At 38.4% G+C, this 20,737-nt stretch overlaps 1 long non-coding RNA gene across 1 annotated transcript in view; it reads right to left on the minus strand.

Moving 5' to 3' along the window:
- The window catches only part of LOC309610902, a 913,322-nt gene that overhangs the window by 105,898 nt on the left and 786,687 nt on the right, over positions 1-20,737 (minus strand). The window lies entirely within an intron of this gene.

Raw genomic sequence — 20,737 nt, forward strand, 5'->3', positions numbered from 1 at the left:
TAAATAATCCACAGGTCAAGTGACAAATTAGTCAGTAATTAAACCTGTACTTGCTGGTGCTCCAAACCTGATGCATACTAAACAGTGATGATTCTTTCACACATCCTCAGAAAACAATGAGCCGAAGAATGTCATGTTCTATTGTGTGCCAGGTGTGTTTCCACTCATCAGAAGCTGCATGGAACATTTTTTTTTTTCAACTTAGTAATTTTTCTATTTACTTCAATTTAAAATTTGCAATACCGCCTGAGATTAGCAAGCTTTTTCTAAAAGGAAGAAAATTAACATGCTTACGGAGCAGCAGGTTTTCCTAAGCTATCACAGAACTAAAAGGCAGCTGTCAACTCCCCTGAAACAAAAGCATCAGCAGAATGGGGAAAAAAAGCATTCCAGAAAATCCTATATTCTGTTAGCACCTTCGCTCTTAAACACAAAAACCTTAAGCACCAGAACAGACAACCATGAAGGTGACACTTCAAGAAGACTAAAGGAGGTGAGATCTCAAATGGTTTTGCTTGAATTGTCCATTTAATGCATATTTGACCCAGACTAAAAAGAAAATATCAAGTTATCCTGACACAATTTCCCAAGTTGCTTGAATTTTCCTTTAAAGAAATTTGAGAAACACGCATCGCCTTAAGGTGGGACAACACATATTTTGTGTGGTGTCAGGAATTTAAAAGGCATCTGTAGTATTAAATGTTTATTATTTGGTATTAAATACATTATTTCCTACTAATTTCCAGAAAATCAAATCTATATATTTGAAAATAACTCCACTTTTATTTTTACTCCACTCTCAACCCTCCTACTTTAGTTACAAAAGCTCAAGATTCTTGTCATTTATAACAGTGTGTCTGTTTGAGCATTTTTTTTGATTCCTTGTTTCCCCAAAGTTTATAAAGGAGAGCACTTGCCATTAATCTCTCTAGACAGAACATCTGAGGGTTAGATATTACTTCTGTTAATATTGGTCACTATTTGGAGAAAGAAGAGTGTTAGAACATTTACACCAATGCATTTACCACATCAATTATATAAATGCTGAAAGGAAACACTTCTGAATTATGGAATAACATTATAAGGCAAACCATTCTGAGTGTGTTCAAACAAAGATTGAAAACTGACCAGTAATCTGTGAAATCCATGTTAAATGCAGCTGGAGCTCATATGATGTGTGCATTACACTGAAATCTCAAAATTCTTTGCCATTGTGTATAAATGAGTTTTAAGAGCATGCTTTTCTTAATATAAAGCCTCTAATTTATTGAAGAAATTAAAATGTCCACATTGATAGTCTTATAATAGAGGAAAATTAAAATTAAGAATTTGAAAAATCTTTCTGACAAAAACTATCTCTCAAGATTGTTGGGTTTTTTTTTTACATATGCACTAGGATGGAAATGTATTAGTCTGTTCATAAACTCACCAAAGGCTATAGATATTTTCTGAATAGAGATGTGCATTTCATGGAAAAGTTGTGAAACTCCTAGAGTACTATTTAAATTTTTCTATTTTGGACTATAGGTGAGTATATTGTTTTTATTTCCCCATAAATATGGATATTTATGCAACTATCTTTCGGGAAGGAAAATCACATGGAACTTTATCATAGCCAAAATCAACTCATTGATATTTCTCTACAATTACTCTACTTCGAATGTTGTATTTTGAAGCCGAAAGTTGAAGATGTGCATTGTCATCCGTACTTTGTACACATATAGTCGTATTCTGTAAGTATCATATGTGTGAAAAATATTGGTAAAGCATCATTAAATTGAAATGTTGTGATTTATAAGGTGCTCAGGTGCCACTTTTAAATCCACCACATGAATGTGACTGGACCTTAGAACATATATGTATTGGAATATTTCAAAGATAGAGGAGTTATCTCTCATCCACCATGTAATATAAAACTGAACGTTGCCAGACTTTAAGAAGACTGGCTTTGAGCCCGTTCAGTCACCTACTGATACATAATAAACCACCTGGAATTTAAGGGCTTAAAATGACGAAAAGCATTTATTATGTTCACAAAGCTGCGATTTGGGCAAGGCTTAGTAGGAAAGTTTATCTCCACTTCACGTGTCATTAACTGGAGTAGCTCAAAGGCTAGAAGCAACTAAAGGATGGAGCTAGTGTCATCTAATGTACAAGCTGGCCAACTACAGCCCGTGGCCCAATTCGGACCCACCACCTATTTTTGTAAAGTTTTATTGGAACACACCTTGCTCTTTGTTTATGTACTGTTTTTGGCTACTTTTGCCAAAAAAATGTTACTTGTAACAGGACAGCTGAGAATCTATGGCAGACACTATATGGCCACCATGTAAATATTTATTAGCTGGCCCCTTACAGAAAAAAAAAATGTGCTGACCTCTGAAATAAAAACTCACTCACTCACATGTTTGGAAGTTGATGTTTGGCTGTTGACTAGAACCTCAGCTTGGGCTATGGCCAAAAATCCTACATGAACCTTACCATGGAACCCTTATGATTTTCTCATATTGTAGTAGGTGGGTTCCAAAAGTGACCATCCCAAGATGTAGGAAATAGAAAGAGTTAGTCTCCTAAGCTCTGTGCAGTAACATAGTCCAGACTTAAGGGCAGAGGCATTCACGCTCCTATCTCTTGAAAGGAGGAGTATTAGTGAATTTGGAGGTTATGTTTTAAAAGCACGACAAACCCATGACAACATTTCAATGATACATATTCAAAATATTTATGGCATAGAAATTACTTATATAGTCTTCAAATATTTACTGATCCCTTATAATGTAGAATACATACATCTTTAACACAATAGGTATAATCCCTGCTCAAAGGAGTACATATGTTAGTGTCGGTGAAAGGTGAATAATAACCATGTAACTGAAAAATGAACATGACAATTTCAGAGAACAGTAAGTACTACAAGAACGATTGAATGGAAGGATTAGGAGTGGGACTACTTTTGGTCACGGAGAGCCTTGCTCTATTGATGACATTTTAGCTGAAAAGAAATAGCCAATCCTGGAAAAAGGTAATTGCCAAGCACAGGAGACAGAAAAACAGCAAATGAAAACACCATTAAAAAAGAGACAGCAAGCTTGACATATTCAAGAGGCAGAAAGAAGACAAGAGTGACCGGAGAATAATTGGTAAAGGACCATAAAGAGACCCAGGCAGAGAGGTAGACAGGGATCAAACCATGAAGGTCTTACAGATAACGTGGGATGTTATTCTAAGCCATTTACTGAGATGGAGAAGAAAAGGAGCAGCAGGTCTTATGTGTGTGTGGAAAGGGGGAAGGAGAATGAGAATGAAGAATTTCATTTGACCATGTCAAGAGTGATTAGCTATTACATATTAAAGTTTCAGAACTTTACTGAAGTAGAGAACTATACTGAATCACAGAAGCTCCCAAGACGACTAAAAACAACAGAAATAAATTTAATACCATCACAAATATACCATCAGTCATCACATATCCTCCATTGCTTGTTATGAGAATGAGAGTTCTTGGAACAGGCTGGTAGAGTCAGGTAGGTAAGCTCACTCCTGGGCTTCAGAGCCTTTGATGGTCTCTGGTCTCTATGAGCTCCCACCTGATAGAGACAAAGGCACAATTTCTACCATGAGCTTTGGGAAGTGGTAGCCTTGGAAAGAAATCAAATTAAAAACAAAGAATTTGAGATATTAGGAATATTTCCTCACAGCATTCTGCCCCAGAAGCTGGGTTTGATATGTAAATAATGTACAGAAAATTTTTACAATTCTCCCACCCAATTTGGTGACAAGCAGACTAAAAGTGTAGGATTTAGTCTAAGGGAAAACACAGGAATCTCTTCAAGAGCAGAAATCACTTCTTATCACCTCATTTTTTTTTTTTTTCCACTTGGAAGAAAGGCTGAGAGGGAAGACAGAATGAAGAAAACCTCAAGAGCTAATTATCTCCAGCAGTGAGAACTCAGCAAAAGTCAAGACCTACAAGAAACAAAAGGATCTTTATGGCACTAAAAGGTGAGCAGAGGATGTAAGAAAAGGGGCATGATAGCCCTCATTGTGGGTCCTCTCTATCCACTCTGGATTAATGATCCTTAGGCACATCCTCAGGTTCTCCTGGGTTTTCCTCTTTATTCAGGAAAGGAGTAGGAACAAATCCTGCAGAGTGGCAAGTGGAGATGGGTGTGTAAGCTTACCTTCTGTCCATCTCTGAAATCTTCTAAGAGTGTACTCTCACACTGAATTCAGAAAGCCATCCAAGCCCAAGGATAACTCCCATGGTTTAAGACACATCCAACTATGAGATATAATCTTCATCAATTTGTTTTAAGGTTAAAATGAGTTAATTCATGGTCAAGTACTTGAAACATTCCTGGGCACATAGCAAATATTCACTAGCTATTAGTTAACAGTATTATTTCTATTTTAGAATTGCCAATGTCCTTGATTTCAATTATGTTTCCTGTTAACTTTATTTCTTGACAATGATGTAGGCATTTACAACTGAAAATCTGGTGCCCTGGCCTGTAGGAAGTGACACTCCATTAGGAAGTGATTTTCAAGCTGGTAAAACAAAACTTCACATTAAAAAAGAAATGTCTGAAGCCAAGAATTTGTACAATAGAAGACAGTTTACACACGTCTGAATTCAGCTTCTCCTCATCTTACTAAAAGTAGACACAACAAGTGCTGAAATAATACATTTGGATGCTTTACCCCGAATGCGCTGTGACAACATTTCAAGTATGTTCAAAAATACTCTCTCTGCTTCAAGATTTAGCTCCAAATTTTGATGACGAACAGAGATGCTAGTATGCTTGCTTGGCTTTTAGTCTTCACATTTGCTGAAACATAGCCAAATGAGATTTAGGAAGACACGAGACAAGTAACCTTGCACAAAAGATTTCAAATCGAGTGGCTCTGCTTCTATTTCCAGCTGTCTATGTGTACCTTTTTGCAGCTGTCAACTTCACTATTGCTTTCATAAAAAGGGAGGGAGTCCAGTGGCTCTAATTCATAGTTCCTCAGGCCTCACCCCAGGAATTTTTCTTCTCTGGCCAAGACTGAAAATGACTTTAGGGCCCTGTGCCAGTAGCCTGTAAGTGAACATAAATAATAACCCTGGAGAGATCATCTTCAATAGCCCGGGTGCCAGGAGGGCTGACTTTATGTTTCAGTGACATAGATGTTGGCTCATGTTGTATGGTTCAAAGGAACTAAAAATGACCTTTTGGGAATTCCCCAAATCTCTTCTACATATTTTCTGATCACAGAAATTTTTCATAGAAGAAACAGAAACTTAGAGTTGACAACTAAAGAATTCTGATGGAAAACAAGCCTGCACTTAAATTCACTTTATGGTCATTTTACCTATATGTGTAATGTGTACGTGTGTGTGTGATACCTATTCTATACCATCCAACAGAACTTCTCCCTTATACCAGCTATTGCTATGGGAGAGGGGAAGAGGGGAAGGCACAAGGGTCACACATCTCTGAGCTGGAGAAAGTGGGGGCAAGACAGTGAATATCACATTGGGGGCTAAGGAAAGGAAGGGACAGAGCACAGAGGGGGGAGGCTGGGAGCATAGGAAACAGATTTGGCTTATGTGGGATAATAGAAAATACATATTGGTTTCTGCCCCTGGATCCTGGCACAAAGCTCCTGAAACCCTTGTAAATCACTAAGTGGTAAGAGCATCTTTTGTTCTAATAAGACAGGCATCCTGAAAAATCTTGTAATTTCCTAGGTAATAGGAGTATCTTTTGTCTCATTGAGGCAACTCTGGGTGGGATCCTGGGTGGCTCCTGGATAAGAGGCTGGTCACTGGAAAGATCAAACCATAAGTAGAAGCTTGGAATGTTCAGCTCCACCCCCATTCTCTTGAGGAAGAAAAAGGGGGGTTGAAAATGGAGTTAATGATCAATCATGCCTACATTATGAAGCCTCCATAAAAATTAAAAAGTAAAGGGTTTGGGAGTTTCCAGGTTGGCAAACACGTCCATGTTCTGGGAGGATGACACATCCCATCTCCACATGGGCAGAAACTCCTGTGTTTAGGACCCTCCCAGACCTCAGCCGGTGCATCTCTTCATCTAGCTGCTCATCTGTATCTTTTACCATATCCTTTAATAAACTGATAAACATAACTGTTTTCCTGAGTTCTGTGAGCCATTCTGGAAAATTAATCAAAACTGAGTAGGTGGTCCTGGGGACCTCCAATTTGTAGCCAAGTCGAACAGAAGTTGTGGGTAACCTAGGCACCTACTATTGAGATTGGCATCTGAAGTGGGGGAGAGCAGTCTTAAGGGACTGAGCCCTCACCCTGTGGATCTGGTGATATCTCCAGGTGGATAGTGTCAGAATTTAAACTGTAGGACACCCAGCTGGTGTTGTGGAGAATTTCTTGGTGTGGGGAAAGAAACCCACACATTTGGTGACCAGAAGTGTTAGATGTAAAATGTTCTGTGTGAGGAGGAAAGGAGACTCGTAGGAAGGAAAAACTGTTGGTTTCTCTAACACAGATTTTGTCTATTCTTTGGCAAAAGACAAGGATGTCTTTAAAGATGTGTTGAGTATCAGAGCACTTTCAGATTATGCATGCTGTCACATAATTTTCCAAGAAACCTATGAAATATATACTTTATGCTTATTTTACTGATAAAAAACTTAGGCTCAGAGAGATTGTTTTTACTATTAGCGAATATAATATTTTCTGCCATTTGTTGGGTGCCTTCATTCCACCAATGCTTCTCATTATAATTCTTGGAAAAACTCTATGATGAGGAAATTATTGTCATTTTTCATATGTGAAAACCAAGGCCTAAGGTGTAAATAATTTGCACATGGCAAAACTGCTAATAAGTAGCAGAGCTGGATTCATGTTCAAATTTTGTGACTCTGAGTATTGTAACTCGTTCACACTCATCATATTTCCATAGAGTGGAATGCATTTCCGTTGCAGTCTCCAGAAAGGAAACTTACTGGAGAGCATTCCCAGTTTTTCTCCACCCCCTCACTCCCTTCCTTCAGTAATGAAGTGGCTTATCTGCTTGGTGATCCACACTGAAGGAATAGAGCACGGTCAGGTCTCTCGACCTTCCTCTGTAATTTCAGAGCCTGCTGGACCACTGTTCACATGCCTTCCGTCCTCTTCTGGTTCTAAGTCTACAGGGACAGAGTCACTGTAGCCAGTGAGTGAGGGGGATTGTAGAACAAGATTGTGTAGGGCTTTAAGCCATGGGATAGAGAAACGAACAGCTTTTCCTCCGGGCGTGGATGGCTTGGTGGTTGAGTAATCTCTGTCCTTCCACCTTGGTACTGTTCCATAATTGCAAAAGGGACTAGAGGAGAAAGTAGATATACATTCTAAATATATAAGGACAAAGAAATGGGGCAGTTGCTATTTCACCTTTAGAAGAGCAGTAAATGTAGAAGATAAATCACTGCACTCAGTCAGTGAAATGAACTCAGAACCAGCTACAGAGGTGAATGTGTAGCTAATGTGCATTACATATCTATTTTAAATTTTTTATTTGCTTGGATCTAGGTATATAGGCATAGGGAGAGATGCAAAAGGAGTAACAGCATCTAACAGCAGGTAGGCACTTACTTTTTAAAACTTCCTCATCAGCAAAAGGGAAAAAGATGGCATCTCTTAAGAGAGTTCAGGACTGTTTTCCGGTATCTAAAGATATTTGCAATCTTTAGATCTGATCTAACCTGGAGAAAATATAATGTGGACACTGATTGACAAGAGCTCTAGAACAATCTTCTTTTAAATGATACACTAATTGACAGATCCTCTAGAACAAGCTTTTCTGTAATAGCTGACTCGACGACAGCTTGGAAAATTGGAAGTTATTTGAACCCTGGATCAAGAGAGGTGGTAGCTGATTAGGAGGCCCTGTTGTGAGGGTCCCTGCTTCAAATGCTCATAAACTAGCTTCCCATGACCACCTTTGACCACGGAAGTGTCCGTGAGTAAGAGCTTCAAATCTCCTCTGTGGCCAGAGTAATTGATGGCATCTATGTTGGAATTTTACAGCCCCTTAACCTTTCCTTCTTTCCTCAGGTTTCCTCCTATAGGCATTGGAAACCTAGTTTGCAAGACAGAATTCCATGGCAGGGTATAAAGCACACCCCTTTTCCCACTGTGAATTCCTGCTGCTGGTAGCTGGCCCAAGTCAGTGAAGGGGAAAATTCTGACGGAAGTTCAGAATACTGACTGTACTGTACTGGACATAATAATTATTGATCAGGGTTAAAAGGACTTGGAGACCATATATTATCTGAAAGTGACCTGAGCCTGACCTTACTAGCCCAACAGTAAGGATATTAAGTGGATGTTATCAGAAAAGAGTAACCTTGCTTTCTCTTCCATTCTAAAAATTCAATTTTTTTTAACAAAAAATCACAACTAATTTTATCTCAGGTTTAGATGCTGGTAGTTCATTGCCACTCTTTTCCTAAGTAGCTAATATGGGACCCACTTAAAATTAGATATAAAACCTCTGTAAGAGAAAGGCAGCTGTGGATACACATGGCTCAGTTCCCAGGGAGAAGAGAAGGCATAGGCAGTGGCCCTGTGCATCATCTTGTTGGGGTTGAGTAATATTACATGGGAAAAAAGAAATGTCCTCTTCAATGTAGGCTAAGAGAGACAGAGGGAGAAAGAATGGAAGCAGTCCTTCTAGAGATATCACAGAAAGAATCTACAACGTGAAAAAAATTGTGGCGATTAAACGTGCCATGGCACCATACTCTTTGAACTAATGAGGACAGCATCATACCAACTTTAGATCCAGCAGTTACCACACTTTATCCATTGCAGAGAGCTGCACAGCTAGAAAAGACAAAACAAAGTCCAATATCAGATAACATATGCAATTGACCATAATGGAGTAAATGCAACAAATAGATAGTTTGACATAAAACTGAAATTCCCACATATCCCAGGGTTGTGCTCCTTAAAGAACAGAAAAAACCCTGGAATGACTTCTCGTCTTCCAAGTTTGAAAATTAAGAAACTTTGAGCTCTGGAAAAATATTGCTGACCCAGCTCAACTTATGGGTGTGAGTCCATTATGTCTTCCCCAAGCCACAGAGGCTAATCTTGTCATGGGGTTTCTGCTCACTTGTTGTTGTATTCAGCCTGCCAACCATGGATTGTCCTGCTGAGACTGAAATCCCATAAGCACTCTTCCCTACCTACCCAGCTTCTTGTGATCTGTATTACCCACTGGGAAACCATTGTCATCCAGCCTTTCCCTCTGCCATTTCTCCTGACCAACCTGCTACCTACTAATTGCAGAAACCACTCACATTGCAATGAGTGTGACAAGCTTCAGCTCTGTCCACAGCTTCTATCCTGGCCATGCCTGTGAATAGAACAATTGCCTGTGTATGGCCGCAAGGTCTCTGAGACTTGTACATGTCCACTATAAAGACTGAATTGAAAAAGTTCAATCCTGTGTGATTTCTAGAGGGACACAATCTAATCACATTTTTCCTGAACCAATTATCTTTTCACCAAGGCAGGAATCGGATTCATTGCCAGGGGGCTTAACAATTTCTACCCCAAAGTTTTTTTTTTTCATTTCACATAAGTCTTAAAAGCAAACCATGATTTTTCTTTGCAGACTCAGATTCATTGATCACGTGATGTCTATTACTGATGATGCTATTACATACAATGACTGACGTGGAACCGATCACTCGATCTGATATGTGCTGGTTGAGTGGGACGATAATTCACACATACTGGACTTCTGCATTTCCATTGCTTTATGTGTGATATATGATATGTACTTATCTAATCAGAAACACAGCCATTGAGGCAGTTTATGGTTTTTGTTGATTTTTTGAAGTAGCATTGGTTTTTTGCCAGGCTTATTCCCATCCTATACTGGGAAGATCTAGTTTGTATCACTCATTATATTGTTAACCTAGTTCTAACATATATGGGTTTCACATGAATAATTTCTTGCTCTCAATAATTTCTTGAGGCATCAAAAACGTTAACATAAACTTTGGATCCAATGGAGTTAGATACAAACATACAAATAGAATTATATTTTGGTTTTATAGATATACAAAATACATAGATATACAAATAAAATATATATTAGATTAGATAGATAGATTTTGGTTTTGGTTTTACATAGAAAGTTTCCATCTATAAATCTCAAGACACTGTAGGCAATAAATTCTAAATAAATTAAACTGTCAAATGTGCATTTGAACACTTGTTTATAACATATCTTCATTAGATTGTTATTTCCTAAAAAACAAGGAATTAAGTACTTTCCCATTCAATTTAAGTACTACCCAACGAGTATTTCTATATCTTATATGAAACTTGAAAACACATATTGGATCATAAAAATGATGGCCAAAAACAAATAATAATAATAATAATTGCCCAGAAAGTATGTTTTCCATAAGTGAGAAACAAGAAAGTGAATATCCAGCCTCAGTCACTGCCCTGGCTATCACATCAGTGCAGTGTCTGATCACATAGAGGGTGTGTCTTGAAAAGCCACAGGAAAGTGGCCCAAGACCTAAAATGCATTTTTCACCCATCAGTCACAGTCTAAAAGTCCCACTCTTTAAGATTAATACATTTAAGTTAACCCCTATGATTTTTTAATATCCCCTCTTAAAAAATGCAAATTTCTCCAAAAGGGATAAAACCTTACATCACTTATAATTCAGCCAAAATGAGTTTATTCAACACTACTCATTATGACAGGAGAAACACATGGGCAGCATAAGGTCATTAGCTGTCACAGGAGCGTAAGAAGATTAGACAATGAAAATTAGTACAAAAGCTGAAGATAAACCTTGCTAGCTTCAATTTTTCCCGAGATGATCCCTATTCAGTTGAATATGTCTCTAAGGAAAAAATCACAAACTGTAACTTGTCTTAGTCTATTTTTATTTTGCTTACAACTATGTTCTGTCTTGACTTCTGGGCATGTTTATCCATGACGCTTAAACCCTAGTTGAGTTTTAAATGTAGCCCAGGCTTTGGGTCAAACCAAATGGAGTTGAATACAAGCTGTGCCACCTGAAGACTATGGATTTTGAACAAACTCTTCGGCCTCTTGAACTCCAATTTCCTCAGGGATAATAATATCAAGCTGTTTGGATTGTTGTGAGGATTAAATAAAATGAAGCCCATAAATGGATTAGCAGAGAACCTAGCTCATAGAAAATGTTCATGAACTGTAGTAATTACTAGATTTATCAGGGTCATAGACAGAATGGCTAGCAGGACAATGTAAGTGGTCAGGACAGTGACCTGTGAAATAAAGAAGAAAAGGAGGTGGAAGAGATCCTTGAAAAAGGAGCAGTGACATAAATCAGACTTGCCTACAGTGTTTGTCTTGTTTTAGTTCAGTCTCAGTGCTGAAAATGCTCTGTCTTCCAATATCCAAAGGCACCCTTGAAATTCCTAATGGTAGAGAACATTAAAGAGGTTGCCCCCCAACATGGTGCACAAGCCTAGGACCATCTGGAACTGATTCTGTTACTGAGATATCTGTATATAATGTTTTCCTCCCAACCCTCCTCTTTTCACCATGGAGGCAATTCTCCCAGAACAATAGATCATCAGCCCCCGTTCCTCACATCACTATCACAAGTACCACTCTAAACACCATTTTAAAATCACTTTTTAAGGTAATTTAAGAAAAAAATGAGGATTGAAGTAATCATTGGACAAATAAGAATATCATATAAAAATAAAGGCCCTGAACATTCAGTTAATAAGAAAATCAAGTTATCCAAATTGCAGAAAATCCAAACTTAAGAAAATCATGATTAGTTTATATTTGTATGGACTCGGAGATCTATGGATAGATTCATTCTTATCAGACTAAGAATTATACTTAAGACACAGCATGATGACTTTTAATTATGTTATTATGTTTGTATCCCTTTTTTTTTCATGTGGGTACAAATGAAAAATATTTAATAATTTTCAGCAAGCTATGCACTTCAAAAGAGGGATTATTTCAAGAATCAGTGTCCTAAGAAAAAGTTTGGCATAGAAATTAAATCAGTTAACTGTGTAGATGGCATGAAAATGTGGTGTCTGGCTCTGGAGACCATAATATTTAACATCAGAGCAATAGCTTCCCATCAGAGGGTGGACAGCAGGCTAGAGGCCAGGGAAGTATTTATTTCAAAGGAAGATTGACATCACAATCATATATAAAGTGACACTAACTGAGGTTATTATTACTTTTTCCCTTGGGTTTTTTTTTTAATGTGTGTGTGATTTTTTTTTTAACATCTTTATTGGAGTGTGATTGCTTTACAATGGTGTGTTAGTTTCTGCTGTATAACAAAGTGAATCAGCTATACATGTACATACATCCCCATATCTCCTCCCTCTTGAATCTCCCTCCCACCCTCCCTATCCCACCCCTCTAGGTGGTCACAAAGCACTGAGCTGATCTCCCTGTGCTATGCGGCTGCTTCCCACTAGCTATCTATTTTACATTTGGTAGTGTATATATGTCCATGCCACTCTCTCACTTCGTCCCACCATACCCTTCCCCATCCCCATGTCCTCAAGTCCATTCTCTATGTCTGCATCTTTATTCCTGTCCTGTCCCTAGGTTCTTCAGAACCTTTTTTTTTTTTTTTAAGATTCCATATATATGTGTAAGCATATGGTATTTGTTTTTATCTTTCTGACTCACTTCACTCTGTATGACAGTCTCTAGGTCTATCCACCTCACTACAAATAACTCAATTTCGTTCCTTTTTATGGCTGAGTAATATTCCATTGTATATATGTGCCACATCTTCTTTATCCATTCATCTGTTGATGGACACTTAGGTTGCTTCCATGTCCTGGCTATTGTACACAGAGCTGCAGTGAACATTGTGGTACATGACTCTTTTTGAATTATGGTTTTCTCAGGGTATACGCCCAGTAGTGGGATTGCTGGGTCGTATGGTAGTTCTATTTTTAGTTTTTTGAGTAACCTCCATACTGTTCTCCATAGTGGCTGTATCAATTTGCATTCCCACCAACAGTGCAAGAGGGTTCCCTTTTCTCCACACCCTCTCCAGCATTTGTTGTTTGTAGATTTTTTGATGATGGCCATTATGACCGGTGTGAGGTGATACCTAATTGTAGTTTTGATTTGCATTTCTCTGATGATTAGTGATGTTGAGCATCCTTTCACGTGTTTGTTGGCAATCCGTATGTCTTCCTTGGAGAAATGTCTATTTAGGTCTTCTGCCCATTTTTGGATTGCATTGTTTGTTTTTTAGATATTGAGCTGCATGAGCTGCTTGTAAATTTTGGAGATTAATCCTTTGTCAGTTGCTTCATTTGCAAATATTTTCTCCAATTCTGAGGGTTGTCTTTTCATCTTGTGTATGGTTTCCTTTGCTGTTCAATGCAAAAGATTTTAAGTTTCATTACGTCCAATGTGTTTACTTTTCTTTTTATTTCCATTTCTCTAGGAGGGGGGTCAAAAAGGATCTTGCTGTGATTTATGTCATGGAGTGTTCTGCCTATGTTTTCCTCTAAGATTTTATAGTTTCTAGCCTTACATTGAGGTCTTTAATGCATTTGGAGTTTATTTTTCTGTATGGTGTTAGGGAGTGTTCTAATTTCATTCTTTTACATGTAGCTGTCCAATTTGCCCAGCACCACTTATTGAAGAGGCTCTCTTTTCTCCATTGTATATTCTTGCCTCCTTTAGCAAAGATAAGGTGATCATATGTGTGTGGGTTTATCTCTGGGTTTTCTATCCTGTTCCATTGATCTATATTTCTGTTTTTGTGCAGTACCATATTGTCTTGATTTCTGTAGTTTTGTAGTATAGTCTGAAGACAGGGAGGCTGATTCCCCCAGCTCCGTTTTTCTTTCTCAAGATTGCTTTGGCTTTTTGGGGTCTTTTGTGTTTCCATACAAATTGTGAAATTTTTGTTTCTGGTTCTGTGAAAAACGCCATTGGTAGTTTGATAGGGATTGCATTGAATCTGTAGATTGCTGTGGGTACTATAGTCATTTTCACAATGTTGATTCTTCCAATCCAAGAACATGGTATATCTCTCCATCTGTTTGTATCATCTTTAATTTCTTTCATCAGTGTCTTATAGTTTTCTGCATACAGGTCTTTTCTCTCCTTAGGTAGGTTTATTCCTAGGTATTTTATTCTTTTTGTTGCAGTGGTAAATGGGAGTGTTTCCTTAACTTCTCTTTCAGATTTTTCATCATTAGTGGATAGGAATTCAAGAGATTTCAGTGCATTAATTTTGTATCCTGCTACTTTACCAAATTCATTGATTAGCTCTAGTAGTTTTCTGGTAGCATCTTTAGGATGCTCTATGTACAGTGTCATGTCATATGCAAACAGTGACAGTTTTACTTCTTCTTTTCTGATTTGGATTCCTTTTTTTTCTTTTTCTTCTCTGTCTGCCATGGCTAAAACTTCCAATGCTATGTTGAATCATAGTGGTGAGAGTGGGCAACCTTGTCTTATTCCTGATCTTAGTGGAAATGGTTTCATTTTTTCACCATTGAGAACGATGTTGACTGTGGGTTTGTCATATATGGCCTTTGTTATGTGAGGTAAGTTCCCTCTGTGCCTACTTTCTGGAGGGCTGTTATCATAAATGGGTGTTGAATTTTGTCAAAAGCTTTTTCTGCATCTATTGAGATGATCATATGGTTTTTCTCCTTCAGTCTCTTAATATGGTTTATCACATTGATTGATTTGCGTATATTGAAGAATACTCACATTCCTGGGATAAACCCCACTTGATCATAGTGTATGATCCTTTTAATGTGCTGTTGGATTCTGTTTACTAATATTTTGTTGAGGATTTTTACATCTATGTTCATCAGTGATATGGGCCTGTAGTTTTCTTTTTTGTGGCTTCTTTGTCTGGTATGTTATCAGGGTGATGTTGGCCTCATAGAATGAGTATGGGAGTGTTCCTCCCTCTAAATATTTTGGAAGAATTTGAGAAGGATAGGTGTTAGCTTTTCTCTAAATATTTGATAGACTTTGCCTGTGAAGCCATCTGGTCCTGGGCTTTTGTTTGTTGGAAGATTTTTAATCACAGTCTCAATTTCAGTGCTTGTGATTGGTCTGTTTATATTTTCTATTTCTTCCTGTTTCAGTCTTGGAAGGTTGTGCTTTTCTAAGAATTTGTCCATTTCTTCCAGGTTGTCCATTTTATTGGCATATAGTTGCTTGTAGTAACCTCTCATGATTCTTTGTATTTCTGCAGTGCCAGTTGTTATTTTTCCATTTTCATTTCTAATTCTATTGATCTGAGTCTTCTCCCTTTTTTTCTTGATGAGTCTGACTAATGGTTTATCAATTTTGTTTATCTTCTCAAAGAACCAGCTTTTAGTTTTATTGATCTTTGCTATCATATCCTTCATTTCTTTTTCATTTGTTTCTGATCTGACCTTTATGATTCCTTTTCTTCTGCTAACTTTGGGGGATTTTTGTTCTTCTTTCTCTAATTGCTTTAGGTGTAAGGTTAGGTTGTTTATTTGAGATGTTTCTTGTTTCTTGAGGTAGGATTGTATTGCTATAAACTTCCCTCTTAGAACTGATTTTGCTGCATCTTATAAGTATTGGGTCTTCGTGTTTTAATTGTCATTTGTTTCTAGGTATTTTTTTATTTCCTCTTTGAATTCTTCAGTGATCTCTTGGTTATTTAGTAGTGTATTGTTTAGCCTCCATGTGTTTGTATTTTTTACAGTTTTTTCCCTGTAACTAGTGTTGTGGTTGGAAAAGATACTTGACGTGATTTCAGTTTTCTTAAATTTACCAAGGCTTGATTTATGACCCAAGATATGATCTATCCTGGAGAATGTTCCATGAGCACTTGAGAAGAAAGTGTATTCTGTTGGTTTTGGATGGAATGTCCTATAAATATCAATTAAGTCCATCTTGTTTAATGTATCATTTAAAGCTTGTGTTTCCTTATTTATTTTCACTTTGGATGATCTGTCCATAGGTGAAAGTGGGGTGTTAAAGTCCCCTACTATGATTGTGTTACTGCCAATTTCCCCTTTTATGGCTGTTAGTAGTTGCCTTATGTATTGAGGTGCTCCTATGTTGGGTGCATAGATATTTACAACTGTTATATCTTCTTCTTGCATTGATCCCTTGATCGCTATGTACTGTCCTTCTTTGTCTCTTGTAACAGTCTATTTTAAAGTCTATTTTGCCTAATATAAGAATTGCTACTCCAGCTTTCTTTTGATTTCTATTTGCATGGAATATCTTTTTTCCATCCCCTCACTTTCAGTCTGTATGTGTCCCTCGGTCTGAAGTGGGTCTCTTGTAGACAGCATATACATGGGTCTTGTTTTTGCATCCATTCAGCCAGTCTATGTTTTGGTTGGAGCATTTAATCCATTTACATTTAAGGTAGTTATCGATATGTATGTTCCTATTACCATTGTCTTAATTCTTTTGGGTTTGTTATTGTAAGTCTTTTCCTTCTCTTGTGTTTCCTGCCTAGAGAAGTTCCTTTAGCATTTGTTGTAGAGCTGTTTTTGTGGTGCTGAATTCTCTTAGCTCTTGCTTATCTGTGAAGGTTTTAATTTCTCCGACAAATCTGAGTGAGATCCTTGCTGTGTAGAGTAATCTTGGTTTTAGGTTCCTCCCTTTCATCACTTTAAATATGTCCTGCCACTCCATTCTGGCTTGCAGACTTTCTGCTGAAAGGTCAGCTGTTAACCAATGGGGATTCCCTTGTATGTTATGTGTTGATTTTCCCTTGCTGCTTTTAATATTTATCTTTGTATTTAATTTTTGATCATTTGATTAATATGTGTCTTGGTGTGTTTCTCCTTGGATTTACCCTGTATGGGATTCTCTGTGCTTCCAAAAGTTGACTGATTATTTCGTTTCCCATATTAGGGAAGTTTTCAACAATAATCTCTTCAAATATTTTCTCAGTCCCTTTTTTTCTCTTCTTCTTCTGGAACCCCTATTATTCGAATATTGGTACGTTTAATGTTGTCCCAGATATCTCTGAGATTGTCCTCAATTCTTTTCATTATTTTTTCTTTATTCTGCTCTGTGGTAGTTACTTCCACTATTTTATCTTCCAAGTCACTTATCCGTTCTTCTGCATCAGTTATTCTGCTACTGATTTTAGAGAATTATTAGTTTCATTTATCGTGTTGTTTATCATTGTTTGTTTGCTCTTTAGTACTTCTAGGTCCTTGTTAAACGTTTCCTGTATTTTCTCCATTCTTTTTCCAAGATTTTGGATCATCTTTACTATCATTATTCTGAATTCTTTTTCAGGTAGACTGCCTATTTCCTCTTCATTTATTTGGTCTGGTGGGTTTTTACCTTGCTCCTTCATCTGCTGTGTATTTCTCTGTCTTCTCATTTTGCTTCACTTACTGTGTTTGGGGTATTCGTTTCGCAGGCTGCAGTTTCATAGTTCCTGTTGTTTTTGGTGTCTGCCCCCAGTGGCTAAGGTTGGTTCAGTGTGTTGTGTAGGCTTCCTGATGGATGGGACTGGTGCCTGTGTTCTGGTGGATGAGGCTGGATATTTTCTTTCTGGTGGGCAGGACCACGTCTGTGGTGCGTTTTGGGGTGTCTGTGAACTTATTATGATTTTAGGCAGCCTCTCTACTAATGGGTGGGTTTATGTTCCTGTTACTAGTTGTTTGGCATAGGGTGTCCAGCACTGTAGCTTGCAGATCGTTGAGTGGAGCTGGGTCTTAGCGTTGAGATGGAGATCTCTGGGAGAGCTTTCGACATTTGATGTTATGTGATGCCAGGAGGTCTCTGGTGGACCAATGTCCTGAATTCGGCTCTCCCACTTCAGATTCTCAAGCTTAACACCCGGCCAGATCACCAAGACCCTGTCAGCCACATGACTCAGAAGAAATTGGGGGGGTGGGGGGGAAGAAAGAAAGAAAGAAAAGAAAAGAAAGTTACTAAAATAGAAAAAATTATTAATAATAAAAAAATTGAAAAGTAATACAAAAAAGAAGAGAGAAAGAAAGAAGAGAGCAACAAAACCAAAAAACAAATCCACCAATGATAACAAGCACTAAATCTACACTAAAAAGAAAAAACACAACAGACAGTCAGAACCCTAGGACAAATGGCAAAAGCAAAGCTATACAGACAAAAATCACACAAAGAAGCAGGCACAAACACACTCACAAAAAGAGAAAAAAGAAAAAAATATACACATATATATATAAATAAAAAAGGGGGAGTTGCTAATGCAGCCGCTGGTGGCCATGAAAATGATGGGTCCAAAGCATGGGTGGAGAGTGCCTTGCTGTTTCATTTAGAAAATCATCCAGAGGGGTTGCCCAAACCAAGATGGCGGAGTAGAAGGACGTGCTCTCACTACCTCTTGTGAGAACACCAGAATCACACTAGCTGCTGGACAATCATTGACAGGAAGACACTGGAACTCACCAAAGAAGATACCCCACATCCAAAGACAAAGGAGAAGCCACAGTGAGACGGTAGGAGGGGCGCAATCACAGTAAAATCAAATCCCATAACTGCTGGGTGGGTGACTCACAGACTGGAGAACACTTATACCACAGAAGTCCACCCACTGGAGTGAAGGTTCTGAGCCCCACGTCAGGCTTCCCAACCTGGGGGCCCCACAACAGGAGGAGGAATTCCTAGAGAATCAGACTTTGAAGGCTAGTGGGATTTGATTGCAGGACTTTGACAGGACTGGGGGAAACAGAGACTCCACTCTTGGAAGGCACACACAAAGTAGTGTGTGCATCGGGACCCAGGGGAAGGAGCAGTGACCCCAGGGGAGACTGAAACAGACCTACCTGCTACTGTTGGAGGGTCTCCTGCAGAAGCAGGGGGTGGCTGTGGCTCACCGTGGGGACAAGGACACTGGCAGCAGAAGTTCTGGGAAGTACTCCTTGGCATGAGCCCTCCCAGAGTCTACCATTAGCCCCACCAAAGAGCCCAGGTAGGCTCGGAGTGTTGGGTTGCCTCAGGCAAAACAACCAACAGGGAGGGAACCCAGCCCCACCCATCAGCAGTCAAGTGGATTAAAGTTTTACTGAGCTCTGCCCACCACAGCAACAGTCAGCTCTACCGACCACCAGTCCCTCCCATCAGAAAACTTACACAAGCCTCTTAGATAGCCTTATCCCCCAGAGGGCAGACAGCAGAAGCAAGAAGAACTACAATCCTGCAGCCTGTGGAACAAAAACCACATTCAAAGAAAGACAGACAAGATGAAAAGGCAGGGGGCTATGTACTAGATGAAGGAACAAAATAAAACCCCAGAAAAACAACTAAATGAAGTGGAGATAGGCAACCTTCCAGAAAAAGAATTCAGAATAATGATAGTGAAGATGATCCAGGACCTCGGAAAAAGAATGGAGGCAAAGATCAACAAGATGCAAGAAAGGTTTAACAAAGACCTAGAAGAATTAAAGAACAAACAAACAGAGATGAATGATACAATAACTGAAATGAAAACTACACTAGAAGGAGTCAATAGCAGAATAACTGAGGTAGAAGAACGGATAAGCGACCTGGAAGACAGAATGGTGGAATTCACTGCTGCGGAACAGAATAAAGAAAAAAGAATGAAAAGAAATGAAGCCAGCCTAAGAGACCTCTGGGACAACATTAAACGCAACAACATTCGCATTATAGGGTCCAGAAGGAGAAGAGAGAGAAAGGACCTGATAAAATATTTGAAGAGATTATAGTCAAAAACTTCCCTAACATGGGAAAGGAAACAGCCACCCAAGTCCAGGAAGCACAGAGAGTCCCATACAGTATAAACCCAAGGAGAAACACGCCAAGACACACAGTAATCAAATTGGCAAAAATTAAAGACAAAGAAAAATTATTGAAAGCAGCAAGGGAAAAACGACAAATAACATAAAAGGGAACTCCCATAAGGTTAACAGCTGATTTCTCAGCAGAAACTCTACAAGCCAGAAGGGAGTGGCGTGATATACTTAAAGTGATGTAAGGAAGAACCTACGGCCAAGATTACCCTACCCAGCAAGGATCTCATTCAGATTCAATGGAGAAATCAAAAGCTTTACAGACAAGCAAAAGCTACGAGAATTCAGCACCACCAAACCAGCTCTACAACAAATGCTAAAGGAACTTCTCTAAGTGGGAAACACAAGAGAAGAAAAGGACCTACAGAAACAAACCCAAAACAATTAAGAAAATGGTCATGGGAACATACATATCGATAATCATGTTAAACGTGAATGGATTAAATGCTCCAACCAAAAGACACAGGCTTGCTGAATGAATACAGAAACAAGACCCATATATATGCTGTCTACAAGAGACCCACTTCAGACCTAAGGACACGTACAGACTGAAAGTGAGGGGATGGAAAAAGATATTCCATGCAAATGGAAATCAAAAGAAAGCTGGAGTAGCAATACTCATATCAGATAAAATAGACTTTAAAATAAAGAATGTTACAAGAGACAAGGAAGGATACTGCATAATGATCAAGGGATCAATCCAAGAGGAAGATATAACAATTATAATATATATGCACCCAACATAGGAGCACCTCAATACATAAGGCAACTGCTAACAGCTATAAAAGAGGAAATCGACAGTAACACACATAATAGTGGGGGACTTTAACACCTCACTTACTCCAATGGACAGATCATCCAAAATGAAAATAAATAAGGAAACAGAAGCTTTAAATGACACAATAGACCAGATAGATTTAATTGATATTTATAGGACAT

Source organism: Balaenoptera borealis (assembly GCF_965194805.1).
Source record: "Balaenoptera borealis genome assembly, chromosome: 14".
NCBI lineage: Eukaryota > Metazoa > Chordata > Mammalia > Artiodactyla > Balaenopteridae > Balaenoptera > Balaenoptera borealis.